The sequence below is a fragment of the Cervus elaphus genome, chromosome 2 (genome assembly GCF_910594005.1).
Source record: "Cervus elaphus chromosome 2, mCerEla1.1, whole genome shotgun sequence".
NCBI classification, from domain to species: Eukaryota; Metazoa; Chordata; class Mammalia; order Artiodactyla; family Cervidae; genus Cervus; species Cervus elaphus.
In genome coordinates, this window is record NC_057816.1 from 18398452 (window position 1) to 18413984 (window position 15533).

At 48.5% G+C, this 15533-nt stretch overlaps 1 protein-coding gene across 5 annotated transcripts in view; it reads right to left on the reverse strand.

Moving 5' to 3' along the window:
- The window catches only part of FLI1 (Fli-1 proto-oncogene, ETS transcription factor), a 133439-nt gene that overhangs the window by 57163 nt on the left and 60743 nt on the right, over window positions 1–15533 (reverse strand). The window lies entirely within an intron of this gene.

The following is a 15533-nucleotide window of genomic DNA, read 5'->3' on the forward strand; positions in this document are numbered from 1 at the left end:
GGGGTCAAGGCTGAACTTCTCACGTGTGCTGTCCCATCACCTGCTGGGACAGGGGGAGATGACAAATGGAGAAAGGCAGCGTCGTACTTTCCAGACATCTACCAAGCAGAGAAGGGTAATGAGACTATCCCATTCATCCTGGTCACAGCAGATCACAGGGACCAGGTCATGGCCTGGGGTGTGGTGGTCACTAGGTCATACAGTTCCACCAAATTAAGCTGACTGCATTTCAGAAAAGGAGGTCACAATCTATAATCTAGGATTAATTATAATTGACACCAGATGGTGACTGCAGCCATGATATTAAAAGACGCTTACTCCTTGGAAGGAAAGCTATGACCAACCTAGATAGCATATTGAAAAGCAGAGACATTACTTTGCCAACAAAGGTCCATCTAGCCAAGGCTATGGTTTTTCCAGTGGTCATGTATGGATGTGAGAGTTGGACTACAAAGAAAGCTGAGCACCGAAAAATTGATGCTTTTGAACTGTGGTGTTGGAGAAGACTCTTGAGAGTCCCTTGGACTGCAAGGAGTCCCAACCAGTCCATCCTAAAGGAGATCAGTCCTGGGTTTTCATTGGAAGGACTGATGCTGAAGCTGAAACTCCAGTACTTTGGCCACCTCATGCGAAGAGCTGACTCATTGGAAAAGACTCTTTTCCAATGGATTGGGGGCAGGAGGAGAAGGGGACGACAGAGGATGAGATGGCTGGATGGCATCACTAACTCGATGGGCATGAGTTTGAGTAAACTCTGGGAGTTGGTGATGGACAGGGAGGCCTGGCGTGCTGCGATTCATGGGGTTGCAAAGAGTCGGACATGACTGAGCGACTGAACTGAACTGAACTGATAATTACACAATCTGTAAAAGTGGAGATGAGATGTAAATTACAGGAGAAATGCCCAGAACAGTCGCTGATACATAGTAACACCCAATAAAGTTACCTTTGATGGTTATCAGCTTCAAGTAAAGATTCCCTTAGGCTACCTGGCAAGGTCTGAAATGTTACCTTAAAATTCACATGTTGAAACCCTAACCCCATTTCCAAAGAACCTGTGTTTGGAGATAAGATGTTTAAAGAGATGACTGAGTTGAAACAAGGCCCTTTGGGTGGGTCCTAATTCAATATGGCTTGGAATGTAAACTGGTACAGTCATTACAGAGAACAGTATGGAGGTTCCTTAAAAAACTGAAAATAGAGCTACCATGAGAGTAAACGTGATGCAATCCTACTCCTGGGCATGTATCTGGAGAAAAACATGATCCAAAAGGATACATGCACCCAGGTGTTCACTGCAACACTGTTTACAATAGCAAGACATGGAAACAACCTACTGTCCATTGACAGAGGAATGGATAAGAAGATGTGCTCCATATATACAATGGAATATTACTCAGCCATGAAAAAGAATAAAATAATGTCATTTGCAGCAACATGGAAGGACCTAGAGTGTGTCATATGGGGTGAAATATCAGACAGAGAAGGAGAAATATCATATGACATCCCTTATATGTGGAATCTAAAAAGAAATGATACAAATGAACTTTGTATCAGAAAGAGACTTGCAGAAAGAGACTCGCAGACTTAGAAAACAGGTGGAAGGGAGTTAGGGAAAAACAGTTAGGGAGTTTGGGAACGTCACATACACACTGCTAAATTCAAAATGGATAGTGAACAACGACCTACTGTATAGCACATGGAACTCTGCTCAATGTTATACAGCAACCTAGATGGGAGGGGAATTTGGAGGAGAATGGATACATGTATATGTATGGCTGAGTCCCTTCACTGTTCACCTAAAACTATAACATTGTTAATCGGCCATACCCCAAAACAAAAAGTTTAAAGTTTGAAAAAAGAATTTTTTAAAATAAAAATTTTTCCTATGAAAATAAAGAAAAAAAAAGAAGAAGAGAGTATCTGGACACACAGAGGGACCCCAGGGGTGGTAGGCACAGCAGGACCACCAAATGGAGAAACAGCAAGAAGGCAGCCATCTGCAAGCCAAGGAGAGAGACTTCATAACCTGCCAGCACCCCAACTTGGGACTTTCAGCTTCCAGAACTGTGAGAAAAAAAAATACATTTCTGTTGCATGAACCCTGTCGGTGGCATTTTGCTGTGGTAGCCCTATGACACCTTTGCCCCCAGACCTATAAAATTACAATCCACTCTACCAGCTAACTTTCTCCGAGGGCCTTCTCAAGCTCAGCAGGAGGATAGCCATACTTCAAAGGGAAAGGCTCTTCTGTGGCTGTTTCTGGCTGGGATCAGGGAAGAATTACTCGAACACAGTCCAGGAAGTCTGCTCCCGCACAGGAGGCTTTGCAGAGCATAGACATGGCCAGAGACGGCAGTTTCAAAGCTGAGCTGCTGGCAGAGGGTGGAAAGGACAAGGGGGTCCCTTGACTCAGACCTGAAATCGACTGGGTTCCTTCAATTTCCACTAGGTGTCCTATGCCATGCTGTCTCCTGTTGCAACCTCTTTGCTGTGAGCCCTGGTTTTGCCATCTGGTTGGTCTGCTGACTTGACAACCTGTTTCTGTCCTTCCTGACCTGCCCTCTGCAGGGATAGATGCTTGTTGTCTTCTGCCCCTCACCAGAGCATCACTATCCCTGGTCCTGCCTCCCAGGCCTCCTGGCTTCTGTTATTTCTTCATCTTCTCCCCTAATCCAGAGGAAAGGAGATGGAAGGAATGCTTTAATTGGAAACTCCTAGATTTGTGCATGATCAAGAATGCATGTAAGCCACTCTCCACGGCAAAGATACCTGGTCCCATGTTCAGAGGAGAGCTGTGTTTCTTGGAGCCATCTGTCTGTTGGTTATTATACCCATTGTTCTTTTCAATGAGGGAATCCGCCCTGACTGCACACCCCAAACCAGGGGTACGGGTAGCCAAGCACATAGTTGTTCCAAGTTGAAAAGTGTGGCATTGTCATCTTGCAGAGGGCTGAGTGTGAGCCCATGAACTTCCTGGGGAATGGTTCCGAAGACCCATTCCCAGCTAGAAACTATAAATGCCCTTTTGGTGACAGAGGTGGTAAATATTCACTAGTTCTGCTACAGAAAGAGACTATACCTAAAGAATCAGGCATTGTCTTTGACCATGGAGAGTGGCTCACATGCATGCTTGATCATGCACAAATCTAGGAGTTTCCAGTTAAAGCATTTCTTCCATCTCCTTTCCTCTGGGTTAGGGGAGAAAATGAAGGAATAACAGAGGCTTGGGAGGCAGGACCGGCGATAGTGATGCTCTGGTAAGGGGCGAAAGACCCCTAGCATCATTATCCCTGCAGAGGGCAGGTCAGGAAGCAGAGAAGCAGGGTTGTCAAGTCAGCAGACCAAGCAGATGGCAAAACCAAGGTTCACAGCAAAGAGGCTGCAATGGAGGACAGATTACACCAAGCCAGGGTTTCCAGAGGCTGACCATGAAGAGACCTCTCAAGTAGATGAGAAAGAATACTCTGTAGAACCAAGTGCAGTGTGGTAAACGGTACAAAACTGGTTTGAACTCATTTCGGAATAGAAGTTTCCTTTAGTTCACAGTGAAAGAAAACTCCAGTCAAGGGGCCACGTCATGGGAGGAGAGGACCCTGGTTTACTCCAGGTCCTCTGTCCAGTCCTGCCGGCAAGTCCCTCTGCTTTTCTCTTTCGGCCTCTTTCCTCTGTCAGCATACGCCCCCTCACCCAATTCACGCTGCTCATTCCCCTGCCAGATCCAGCTCTCTTGCCAGGTGTAAACAACCACAGCCTCAGACCCTCCCAGGGCATCGCTGACATCAGTCATCACCAGTCTGTTCTTGTCTGCCTGTCGTCCCAGCACTAGGTGTCGTCCCAGTTGCCCACCATCCATGGTCCCCGTTCACGACTTCTCCACTGCAGCTCCTGCCCTGGGCTCACTGTTCCCACAGCTCCACTAAACGGGCCCTCAGTGCCCCCTCTGTGTCTTTGACTTTGGGAGTTCTTGCGCTGGGAGCATCCTTTCTTTGCCCTCTTTTCTGGGCGCACATCCAATTCCACCCATTTTGTCGGTGAATGAAATCTCCCTTACTCCATGAAATCTTCCTTGATAATAACGCCCTCTGACTTACACGAACTTTTAAAGGCTTAGTGAGAATACTGCTTGGGTAGATGTACAAGTGTGCATGTGCACACACACAGGTACACACGCACACACCCCTGTTTGCAACCATTCATGGCAAGATGGCTTTTTTTTTTTCCAAGATGGCTTTTTTAAACAAATTTCATTTGCGTAGAAAAGAATTGATGACTGAGAGAAGCTGGGAAGAGAGAGAAAATGCAGGAGAACGGTTCCTTGCCTGGCCTGGACTGAATCAGAAAACCGAACACAAGCAGGGGAGGGACCTAAGGACCATTAACGCGAATCATACATTTGGGGAGACCAGGGCCCAGACAAGCTGATTTGGGATCCAGGTAGAGCATGAGCACCAGGGAGAATATTTGCGTCTGAAAGGAAACAGCAGCGCTTTGCCACACAAGGCTAAGGGCAGGGGCTTCCTGGTGGTCCAGCAGTTAAGACTTTGCCTTCCAGTGCAGAGGGCGTGGGTTCAATCTGTGGTCAAGGAGCTAAGATCGCTCATGCCTAGGGCCAAAAAACCAAAACATAAACAACAGAAGCAATATTGTAATAAATTCAGTAAAGACTTTTAAATGGTCCACCTGGAAAAAAAAATCTTAAAAGAAAATAAGGCTGAGCGCTTTGAGGGAGTCCAGAGACCACACCCGCAGTACAGTCTCTGTGGCCAATGGCAGGTCTCTAAACTGCTTTGGTGGTGGTGGGTGCATTTCGGGGAGACAGACATAGAACAGGAAGACACCTCAGGGCCACGATATAGACTGAGGGCTGCCATCGTGTTGTGCGACAGCTTCGTGTCCCCACTGGGGGTCCCGGAAGTCCCTGGGGGTGATCTGATGGGGTGCGGGCACCAAGGGGCGGTTTTTCTCAGCTGAGAAGCTGTTGAGCTGGCAGACGGATCAATGACATGCTTCTAACTTATTACCTATGTGTGGCTGTTGCTATTTTCTCCATGTCTTAGAAGCTGTTTTGTTTGTTTTTCTTGTTGCCTGTAATATAGTCTCTCAGTCATGTCTGACTCTTTGTGACCCCATGGGCTATAGGCCGCCAGGCTCCTCTGTCCATGCAATCCTCCAGGCAAGAATATTGGAGTGGGTAGCCATTCCCTTCTCCAGGGGATCTTCCCAACCTAGGGACTGAACCCACATCTCTTATGTCTCCTACATTGGCACATGAGTTCTTTACCACTGAGCCTCCAAGGAAGCTCAGAAGCCTTTTACTTAAATACTTAAAACTTATAAAAGTTTCAATGTGAAACTCTTTACTAGTACTTAAAACTCTTTACAGGGATGAGTCTACAGTTGATGTTCAAGTCTTTAATACTGAGGGATGGTTTCTAAATGTTTAACTCTGGGAGGATGGGCTGAATATAGAAAGAGCATCAGCATGACAGTTCACACACTGCTCTCTGAGTGGCTGGGTTCCTTCACTTCTCCATTTGACCTTGGAAATGACACTGATCCCTTCATTCAGAGGGTGACAAGTGACTCTTCAAAGACTTGTTGAGTCTAGGTTGCCGTAGAGCACCCTGCAGGGAAACTGCCTTTAGTGGGAAGAACAGAAGGCAGGGCCCTAATCCCGTGTGTGCTCTCAGTCTGAGGTCTCTCATGGACCCCATCACTGTCCCTGCGAAGTCAGCCCTGAACTGCTTAGTAACTGAATTCTACGAAGCACATGCCTTCTCTCTGCTGCATGCTGGGAACAAAAAGCCTGTTCATCAGGATGCTCTGGTCTCTCACCACTGCATCCTAGAGCCAGAGGGAAGCACAGGGCTCCTGGACTCCAAATAGGGAAGTAGCTGAGCACGTCAGTATCCTACGTGACCCATTTAGCAGAGCACTCAGGCAAGGGCAACGTCTTGGAGCTGCAGCTTGAGTTCCAAGCTAACAGGATGGTAATACCGGTTGTAAAAATGCTGACTAAACCATGTCAGCCTTCCTTCCCAGGATCCCCTGCTGGCTCTGGGAGCGTGTGGACATACACAGCCAGGGGGCACTTGTCTTGGTGCAGATTCTCCTTTTTACCCAATTTGGGTAAGGTTGCCTTAAATACACATCACTTCTAATACATCTCAATACAGAAGAGAGATCAAAGTAGCAGACGATTATTGTCTTATTTATTAAGTGCATGTTTCCTTGAGTGATCTAATTTAATTCTCCCTGCAATTCTATGAGGGATGTGCTGTTATCACCTGTTTTTTTCTGATGAGGAAATAGATACTCAGAGAAGTGAATTAACTAGCTCAGGTGACACAGCAACTGAATGTGACCTGGGATTCTAATTCAGATCTGCTGTCTGAGCATTGAACTACCACCATCCACCTCCCAGTTAGACTGTCACCTCTTTGAGGCTAACTCTTATGTTTGTTGAAACGTACCTAGAGCCCGATCTTCGGAGTCAGAGAGATTGAGTTCCAATCCTAGTTCCATCAGTTATTCACCAATACACCACCCAGTGCAATTCATTTACACTTTACAAACATCATTTTCTCATCTGTAGAATGGGGATAATAACAGTCCCTAAGCTGGCAGATTTAGAATAAGTATAAAATTAGATAATATAAATGAACTCCCTAAATCAAGTGCCTAAAGTTCTCCCAGGTGGCTCAGTGGTAAAGAATCCACCTGCCAATACAGGAGACACGAGTTCAAATCCTGAGTGAAGAAGAACCCCTGGAAAAAGAAATGGCAACCCACTCCCGTATTCTTGCCTGGAAAATCCCATGGACAGAGAAGCTTGGAAGGCTACAGTCCAAGGGGCTGCAAAAGAGTCAGACGCAACCAAGCACACACACATTACTAAAGTTCTTAGGACACAGCAAACAAAAAAAAAATTTTTTTAGGGACTTCCCTAGTGGTCCAGTGGCTAAGACTCCACACTCCCAATGCAGGTGGTCCAAGTTCAATCACTGGTCAGGGAACTAGATCTTGCATGCCACGACTAAAAGATCCCACATGCCATAACTAAGACTCCATACAACCAAATAAATATAAAGAAAAATTTTTTAAAAATTCAAAAAGAAGTACAATGCTGAGAGATGCCATGGGAATCTCTGGGTTAGAGATGGGGGCTGGAGAGGGGAGACAGATAAAACCAGAGAGGTACCTTCTTCTCAAATGTGTTGGCTACTTAAAAGCAACCAAGTTTGCCTAGGGTTCAAAACAAGCAGGTTTGGAGATAATAGATTTGAAATGTGGATTCCATGGACTTCTAGAGAAGAGAGCTTACTTCTTACTGTGTTTCTCCTCCTCCATGCAAACCATCAGATTGTTTCCTTGCAGCCTCAGTCTGCTCTCTCTTTCTAGTTTCTGAATTCAGGCCTCTAGGAGGCACAGATGAGGCTCAGAAATAATCCTGCAAAAGACAGGAGGCAGTAGCAGCACCCACTCATCCCGCTGTCCCTATATCAGTCCTGCAGTAAGTATCAGAAGAATGCCGCAGCATGACTGTGAATTCATAAATAAATAAACTTCCCTTATTTTGGAATTTGACATGTATACATTTTGTTTCTTCTCTTTTCCTTTTTTTTTTTTTAAATACCAGCAGATGTGTCTCCCACCATTTGTTTTCCTTAGATTAAGTCCAGGCTTATTTTCCACGCTCACATCAGTTGAGCGATCTGGGGGATGTGGTCAGAGCCTGGCCACATGACGGCCTGACTGACATTAGTGATGAACCGAGGACCACGTCTCCAGACAGCTTAGCAGAGATGGAGGCAAAGAGGGAAAAGCCTCTGGAACAGCCAGCAAAGGCTGAAGAGGGTGATGTGAGATGTCCCCTATTCTCTGCAGGAGGGCAGGGAAGAAGTGCCTGCCATAGTCCATGTGCAAGAAGGACACACAGGAGCCACAGCGATGGGCCAGATGGAGTCAGAGAAGGAAGAAACCCTGATTCTTACAATGAGGCTGAGTGTTTATTTCTAGCACAGGGAATGACCCAAAAGACGGGGCCCCAGAACAACCAACCCTACACTGGTTCGCTGCCCACCTCTCCCCGGTGCTGCCCCAAGTCTTATAAGGACAACTTTCGGTGGCCAATGAGCTGTGCTAGAGGCAATTTGAAAAGATGTCAAAATCAACCAGACTGACTTCCCTGCCGGTGGCTGCCTCTGCTCCAGGAGTCCAAGACTCCCAGACCAGGCCTCTGGAAAGCTAATCCCTGGGTCACCACAGGAAGCCACGAGTTGTGGCTTTTTATTACATTCTTTGCATAATGACATAAAGTCCCTTCTCCTGGCAGCCAGAGAGCATATACAATGCAGACAGGATTCCAGGGAGCAAAGTCCTCCGGCTTCACTGTTTTTGGAAACCAGCAGGCTCTGCAGCAGTGTGTGGGGGGGCAGGGCAGGGCGGGGGCGGGGGGCGGGGCGCGGATGATGCTCAGCACAGTCACAGCTAAAGTGTCAGGAGAGGTGGCTCCTATGAGATCGCGCAAACCTTCGGCTTCTCCCTTCTTTTCAACAGCCAGCCCTGTGCCTGATTCTCCCATCTTTTTCCAATGCAGGGAAGACAGGTGCTAAAGGGAAGAGGAGGCACGTGACTGGCAATGATGGATCAGGAAGAAGGTGAAGACATCGATCAATCACCCAAACTGATCTGGAAGCTCTTTAGTGCAGAGCAGAGCAGGTGCCCTCACCTGGGTCAGGAAGGTTGTTTTTGCCCCCAAAACGGCCACAGCAGTATTTCCAATCTTGGCCACTCCCCACCAAAAGGCCACGTCTATTCCCCTCCCTGTGAACCCAAAGGCGACTTTACAATACCTCGACAAGTGGAAGATGGCAGGGGACTTCCCTGGTTGGTCCAGTGCTTAAGAATCCACCTTCCAATGCAGGGAATGTGAATTCAATCCCTGGTTGGAGAATTAAGATCCCACATGTCACAGGGCAATTAAGCCCACATGCCACAACTAGAGAGAAGCTCGCACACCACAGTGAAAAATGCTGCATGCTGCATCTAAGACCCGAGGCAGCTGAGTAAATTAACTATGATATGTATGCACGCGTGCTCAGCTGTGTCTGATTCTTTGCGATCCCATGGGCTGTAGCCAGTCAGGCCCCTCTGTCCATGGAATTTCCCGGGCAAGAATACTGGAGTTGGTTGCCATTTCTTTTTTTCAGGGGAATCTTCCCGACCCAGGGATCAAACCCGTGTCTCTTTTGTCTCCTGCCTTGGCAGGCATGTTCTTGACCACTAGTGCCACCTGGGAAGCCCGAGGATGTTAGGATCCTCCCATTATTGAAAAGAAGCCGAAGTGTCCAGAGGCTCAGCACTTGCCTTAGATCCATCAACTAGGGATTCTCCAGCCTGTAGCCCAACTGCAAAGCTTAACCTCTTCCCCCAAACTGTTCCCAGTTTGGCAACTCAGTCTCGCCCCATCCTGGGTTGTGTCGCATAGCCAAAATGGCCCTGGAAACTCAGAGTGCCAGGCTGATTTCTAAAGTAGCTTACTGAAATTTCTATCCCATTCCCACCCCCACCCCAGTCCTCCACCAGCCACCTTGTCACTTAAATCTTCAGTAACTGGGGAAGAGGAAGGCTTCTGCCATGACCCACCCAGCGAAAGGCAGTCAGCCAAGTTCCTAGAAGATGGGAATCCTTTGCAGATGAAAGTACTTTATTTAATGGAGTTTAATAAATTAAGGGAATGAACCTAAGTGCGTTCAGAGGAGAGGGGCTTGGCGTTCCATACAGGCAGGCCACGTAACAGAATCCAGAGCCGGAGGCCCCTGTTAATCATGGTCTCCCATTAGAGGCTTCTCCACGTCTCCCGTGGGTCTCTACCTTTGCCTGTTGACATTGAGTTTTCACAGTCACTTTTTTGACCATAACCACATTTAAAGGGCATCTCTAAAGATCAAAGTGAAAATCTCCTCCCACGGAGAACGAGTCTACTGCTGAAAAGAACAAAAGTGCTGAATGTGGAAACTAACAGGAAGGCGGATTGAAGGTTAGTCTGAGCTCCAAGAAGGGAACATTTTTACAGTGTGTTGACCTTTCTGTGTCTTTACAGTGGGTCTGGCCACACTTCAAGCTGCTTTTTCTCAATGACAATGGGGAGCGCGAAAAGGCCAGCCATGATCTGTTGTGTATAACTTGACAATCCAGGGACCACACCCCTCTCCAATAATAAAGAGTGACTTGATCACAGAGGTGGACCCCACCGTGCCCAAGGGACCAGGCAGCATGAGGGTGGGATATGAGGGCTCACCCCGGTTGGAAAGCTTAGGTGGACCCCGTGAAATCGCGCCTGCGTAATCGAGCCCGTGTTCTCCTGCCAGTTTTGATGGGCTGGAAGGGTTAAATAAAGCCCAGCCAGGTACAAAGGGATGATGATGAAGAGGGCACTGGCAACCATCAAAACACACCCGCAGAAGCCACGGGAGGAGCTGGTAAGGAAGGCATTCGTCCTGGATAATGGACCAGACATAGGGTCCCAGTAGATTTCACTGCTCATCACTTGCACTGGGACTGTATCCTGCCTGGTTGTATAGCTGTGGCTGCATTCGTCATTAACAATACTGGATGCTTCCACATCGGTGGCTGAAGGCCGGTGCTCTGACCTCTTCCTGCTCTCTTCTGCCCTGGGGATGAACTAAAGGGTCGAGGATGGGCACAGCAGGTCCTCCAAGACTCAGCTCCAAGACAGGAGGTTGGTGCCTGGTGCCCCTATGGCACCACACAGGTGGTTACATATCAGAATGGTTTCCCTGCCCTGGGGCGCACTTTTCTGACTGCAGAGGTGGTGGCACAAGAGGACAGTTGAGGATCTGGATGGGCTGGGAGCAGCCTTGTCCCCCAGAGGAACCCTGAGCAGGTCTGCTGCAGGAGAGGTCAAAGGTGAACGGGTAAAGGAAGCAAACCACTTCACCACTCTCTTCACTCCATAGTGTGACGCTGTAAAGTCTGTTTCAATAAAAGGCAGAGTGTGCCAGCTGCGACAACGCGGGGCTTTATTGGCTGTGCAACTTCGGGCAAATTACCTAACCTCTTGGTTCCTGGAAAATTTTAACTGTCTTCCACTGAACGTTTAATGCTCTTTGACGATGATGAATGGCTGCAGTGCCCTGACCACAGAAAGCTGAAAGCTTGGAAGAAGCAGCCTGGTGGGGGTGGCTGCAGTATTTCCTCGAAGCGTCTGAATTCCCCCATCGTGGGGGTGATGGAATGGCCTGGGAGAAGGGACATGGTCCCCTTGGGGCTTGGTCTTCATGGCTCTGGCCTGGTAACTGGACCAAGAGGATCTCAGTCTGGTCTGTGATGACAAGGGAGGAGGACTTCTGTGACAAAGGGAAGAGGGGGTGGAGGCAGCTGAGATCTGAAAGGATGGGCTCCCCCAGGGGGAAGCAGACTTCCGTCTACCAGCGGAGATGACACTTTCTGCCATTGTTTGCAAACTCGGGGGGAGAGGAGGAAATGTAGGCAGTGTGTCAGGAGCTTTTCCAATTCTAGGGGTCCTGGGAACTTTCTCATCCTTTCTCTCAAAGACCAGAGAAGCAGCCCAGAGAGAGATACCATGTCTACCATAATCACTGCTTGCATCTAGCAGCTTGCATAGTTCCTGGCACACCTAGTAGGTGTGCAAAAGATTTTTCTGATGGATAAGGACCCCAGAGCATGATGGGAACCCCAGAGCACAATGAGAAACACCGAGAGCCTCCCTCCCCACTGCCAGCACCTCTGCCACCAACCAGACTTCCCACTTGCTCTTGGCCACGAGACATTAAGCCTTGCACCCAGGCTTGTCCGTTTTTTTAGCCAGCCACACCCAGTGACCGTTTCTCGTTCATGTTTAAACATGAAGCCACTGACCGCTCCCCCAACCCGCCACCCCCGACAAGCACTTCAGGCCCTTTTCCTAGAAGCTGTGATCTTATCCGCTGATGTCCTCATGTGATGGTTTCCGTGGCAACAGGTGCCCTCATAATCACAGGAAGCCCAGGAGGAAACAGGGGCCCTTTGCTCTATTTTTCCAGCTACACCCAGGGACCGTCCTGGCAGGAGGACGAAAACAAAACCAGCCTCAAGGAGCAGGGTGTCAATGTCTTCGAGCCCCGCTGACCCCGTCCAGGGAGAGAGAAGAGTCCACTTCACCTTGATGGAGACACGGGTCCTAGCACAAGACCCGTTTTGACTTCACTTCCCTCAGGGCACTGGGCAAAGAAGAGTCCTGATCTGTTTCTCGGTTCTTCATGGCTATTTCCTCATGGTGACTTGTGCCCAGGAAGCCACACTGGGTGACCTTAGGCCTATCCCATCCTGAGTGTGCAGGATTTCTGACTTTCACATCTGCATGAGCCTCTCTACCCAAGGTGTTTAGTCCTTCTGTGGTCCCAGGGCATATGGCTACCAGGTTGCTGCAGGCACAGGAGAATGGGAGTGACTGGAGGAGGTGCCCACGGAGCCCGTCTTCTGGGCTGGCTCAGATACCCCTGCCCTGTCTCTGCCCACCTCTTGGGTTGGCTGTACTCCGCTCCTCCATTCCATTTGTCCCCTCTATTCCTTCCTGCCTTTCTCATTTCTCTTGCTGCATTTTAATGTCCTTAGTAAATGGTTTTTCTTCAAATAAGACCTCTTACTTTTTCTTCCTAGCACTCTTGTCTTGTAGATGTCTCTATAATACACATTTCTGGATTGTTCTTTGGGTGTCTGCAAACCCTTATGGGCTTTCCAGGGGGCTCAATGGTAAAGAATCCCCCTGCTCATGCAGGAGACATGGGTTTGAACCCTGGGTCGGGAAGATCCCCTGGAGAAGGAAATGGCAACCACTCCAGTAGTCTTGCCATGGGAAATCCCGTGGACAGAAGAGCCTGGTGGGCTACAGTCCACAGGGTCGCCAAAGACTAGGACAGAACTGGGCAACTAAACAACAACAAACCGCCGCTGTGAATGCCAGCTTTCCTGTCCCTTTGCTCAATCCAGACACCCCACAGAGCGGCCTTCCTCATCCCCGCTGTTTCACTGAATCTCAGTGCTTCACCAAACCTTTCTGGAGGACCTACTACACGTCAGCATTTGGTCCAGGGGATGCAAACATAAATGAGCTCAAGGTGCTTAGTCTGGGGAGAAGGCTGATATGGGTACAGGGGCTCATGTGGAGGGGGGAGGGGGAGGGGGCAGCGAGTAAAGGCCCAGGGGAGGCCCTCCTGGGACAGGCAGAGCCCAAGGTGGGTGGAGGGGACCTTCCAGAAAGCCTGTAGTTCCATCACCTCCTCTAGGAAGTTTCACCCTCCTGCAGTCCCCTGCAGTAAGCTCTCACTCTGCTGAAATTTGTAGTACTTATTTTTTTTAAGATTTTTTTTAATGTGGATCATTTTTTTTTAAGTATCTGTTAAATTTGTTACAATATTGCTTCTGCTTTATGCTTTGGTGTTTTGCCCAGAGGCATGTAGGCTTTCAACTCCCTGACTAGGATCAAACCTGAATCTCCTCCACTGGAAGGTGAAGTCTTAACTATTGGACCACCAGGGAAGTCTCTGTAGTACTTTCCAATTCATCACTGATTCAATACTTTATTCTAGACTGCCCTGTCACATCGATTTTATTTTTATTTATTATTTATTTATTTATTTTTATTTAACTGTTTCTGGTAGTTTTTCCTACCCTGATATTCTGTCTCTCCAGACAGCAAATCCCACGTGGATGGATTTTCTTCATGTTTTCTGTAGACATTATTCACGCTTTCAGACACCTTGGCTTCCTCACCCCTCAAATGGGCACAAGGACAGAAATGACTGCAAAGGGTCCACATGAGGACGAGTTGAGGTGAGGGGCTCCTCACTGTGTCCCTGCTCTGAGCAGAACCATGCTGTCCCCTTTGAGATGCGGCTTCTGACACTTGTCAGTCTTGAGATGCTGTTATTCAGTCACTAAGTCGTGTCTGACTCTTTGTGACCCCATGGACTGCAGCACGCCAGGCTCTGGCCTCCACTCTTTCCCAGAAAGAAAATGAAAGTCGCTCAGCCGTGTCCGACTCTTTGCGACCCCATGGATTGTAGCCTGCCAGGCTCCTCTGTCCATGAAATTCTCCAGGCCAGAACACTGGAGTGGGTACCTATTCCCTTCTCCAGGGGATCTTCCCAACCCAGGAATCAAACCCAGGTTTCCCGCATTGCAGGCAGATTATGTACCAACTGAGCCACCACTGAAGCTCACTATTTCCCAGAGTTTGCTCAGACTCATGTCCATTGAGTCAGTGATGCCATCCAACCATTTCATTTTCTGTTGCCCCCTCCTCCTGCCCTTAGTTTTTCCCAGCATCAGCATCTTTTCCAATGAGTCAGCTCTTCACCTCAGGTGGTCAAAGTATTGGAGCTTCAGCTTCAGTCCTTCCAATGAATATTCAAGGTTGATCTCCTTTAGGATTGTCAGTCCTGTGACTCTAGGCAAATTCTTCCATCTCCCTCTGCCACAGTTTCCTTTTTGGTGAGACAGAGATGATGACAAGACATTCTAATTCATGCCTGGCACAATATAAGCCCTCCCCAAGCTTAACCTTCTTATTCTAATTCACAGGTTTTAAGACAGGAAGAGCACTTCATTTCTCTAGGCCTGTTTCTTTTGTTTGTTCTTTAGTCGCTAAGTCATATCCCACTCTTTTGTGACCCCATGGACTGCAGCCCGCCAGGCTCCTCTGTCCATGGGATTTCCCAGGCAAGAATACTGGAGTGGGCAGTCATTCCCTTCCCCAGGGGATCTTCCCAAGCCAGTGATCAAACCCAGGTCTCCTGCAAGGGCAGGCAGATTCTCTACCATGGAGCCACCAGAGAAGCCCTGTATCTTTATCAAAACACAGAAGACTGAACTAGGTAAGAGCAAGATGCCTATCATCGATTAGTAGATGGATCTGACAGCCCTGTTTGTCTGGGACTGTCCCGGTTGATGCCTTTTGTTCCAGAAAATGTTTAATAATGCCTCCTTTCACTCTCAAAATTATCGCGGTTTGGTTGATGCACTGTGGGGCTGCCCCACCTGCAGGTAACTCAGAGATGGCAGTGTGTGCCTCAGCTCCAAGGACCCACTGCTCATCATCCCCGCCCTCTCCTCTGAGAGGAGGTGAGGGGATCCGAGGACAGCCTGCTCCCCACACAAGAAGCCAAGCATCACCCTCTCGGAGCTCAGACTGTCTCCGATACACAGCTGGCCTCTCGGCTGGCAGCCATCCTCAAAGCCGTCGCCCACTGGGTTGGCCTTCATCCTCGTGTGACTTGCGTGCCAAGCCTAGGCATTCTGGCACCAGGCCTCCTGTCTCTCGGCGTCCATCTATAGGAAAAGCAGATATTTTGTGAACAAGTCCTGCCAAGGGCTTCCAATGAAAACATCTCTGTGGGGTTACATGGAGGTATTTCCTTTGTCACTCTCAGTAAAGCTGGTTGAGCAGAAACCCCAGCTGAAGCCCCCTGACAGTTCCTAGGGCCTTGGGACTGATTTGGTTACTC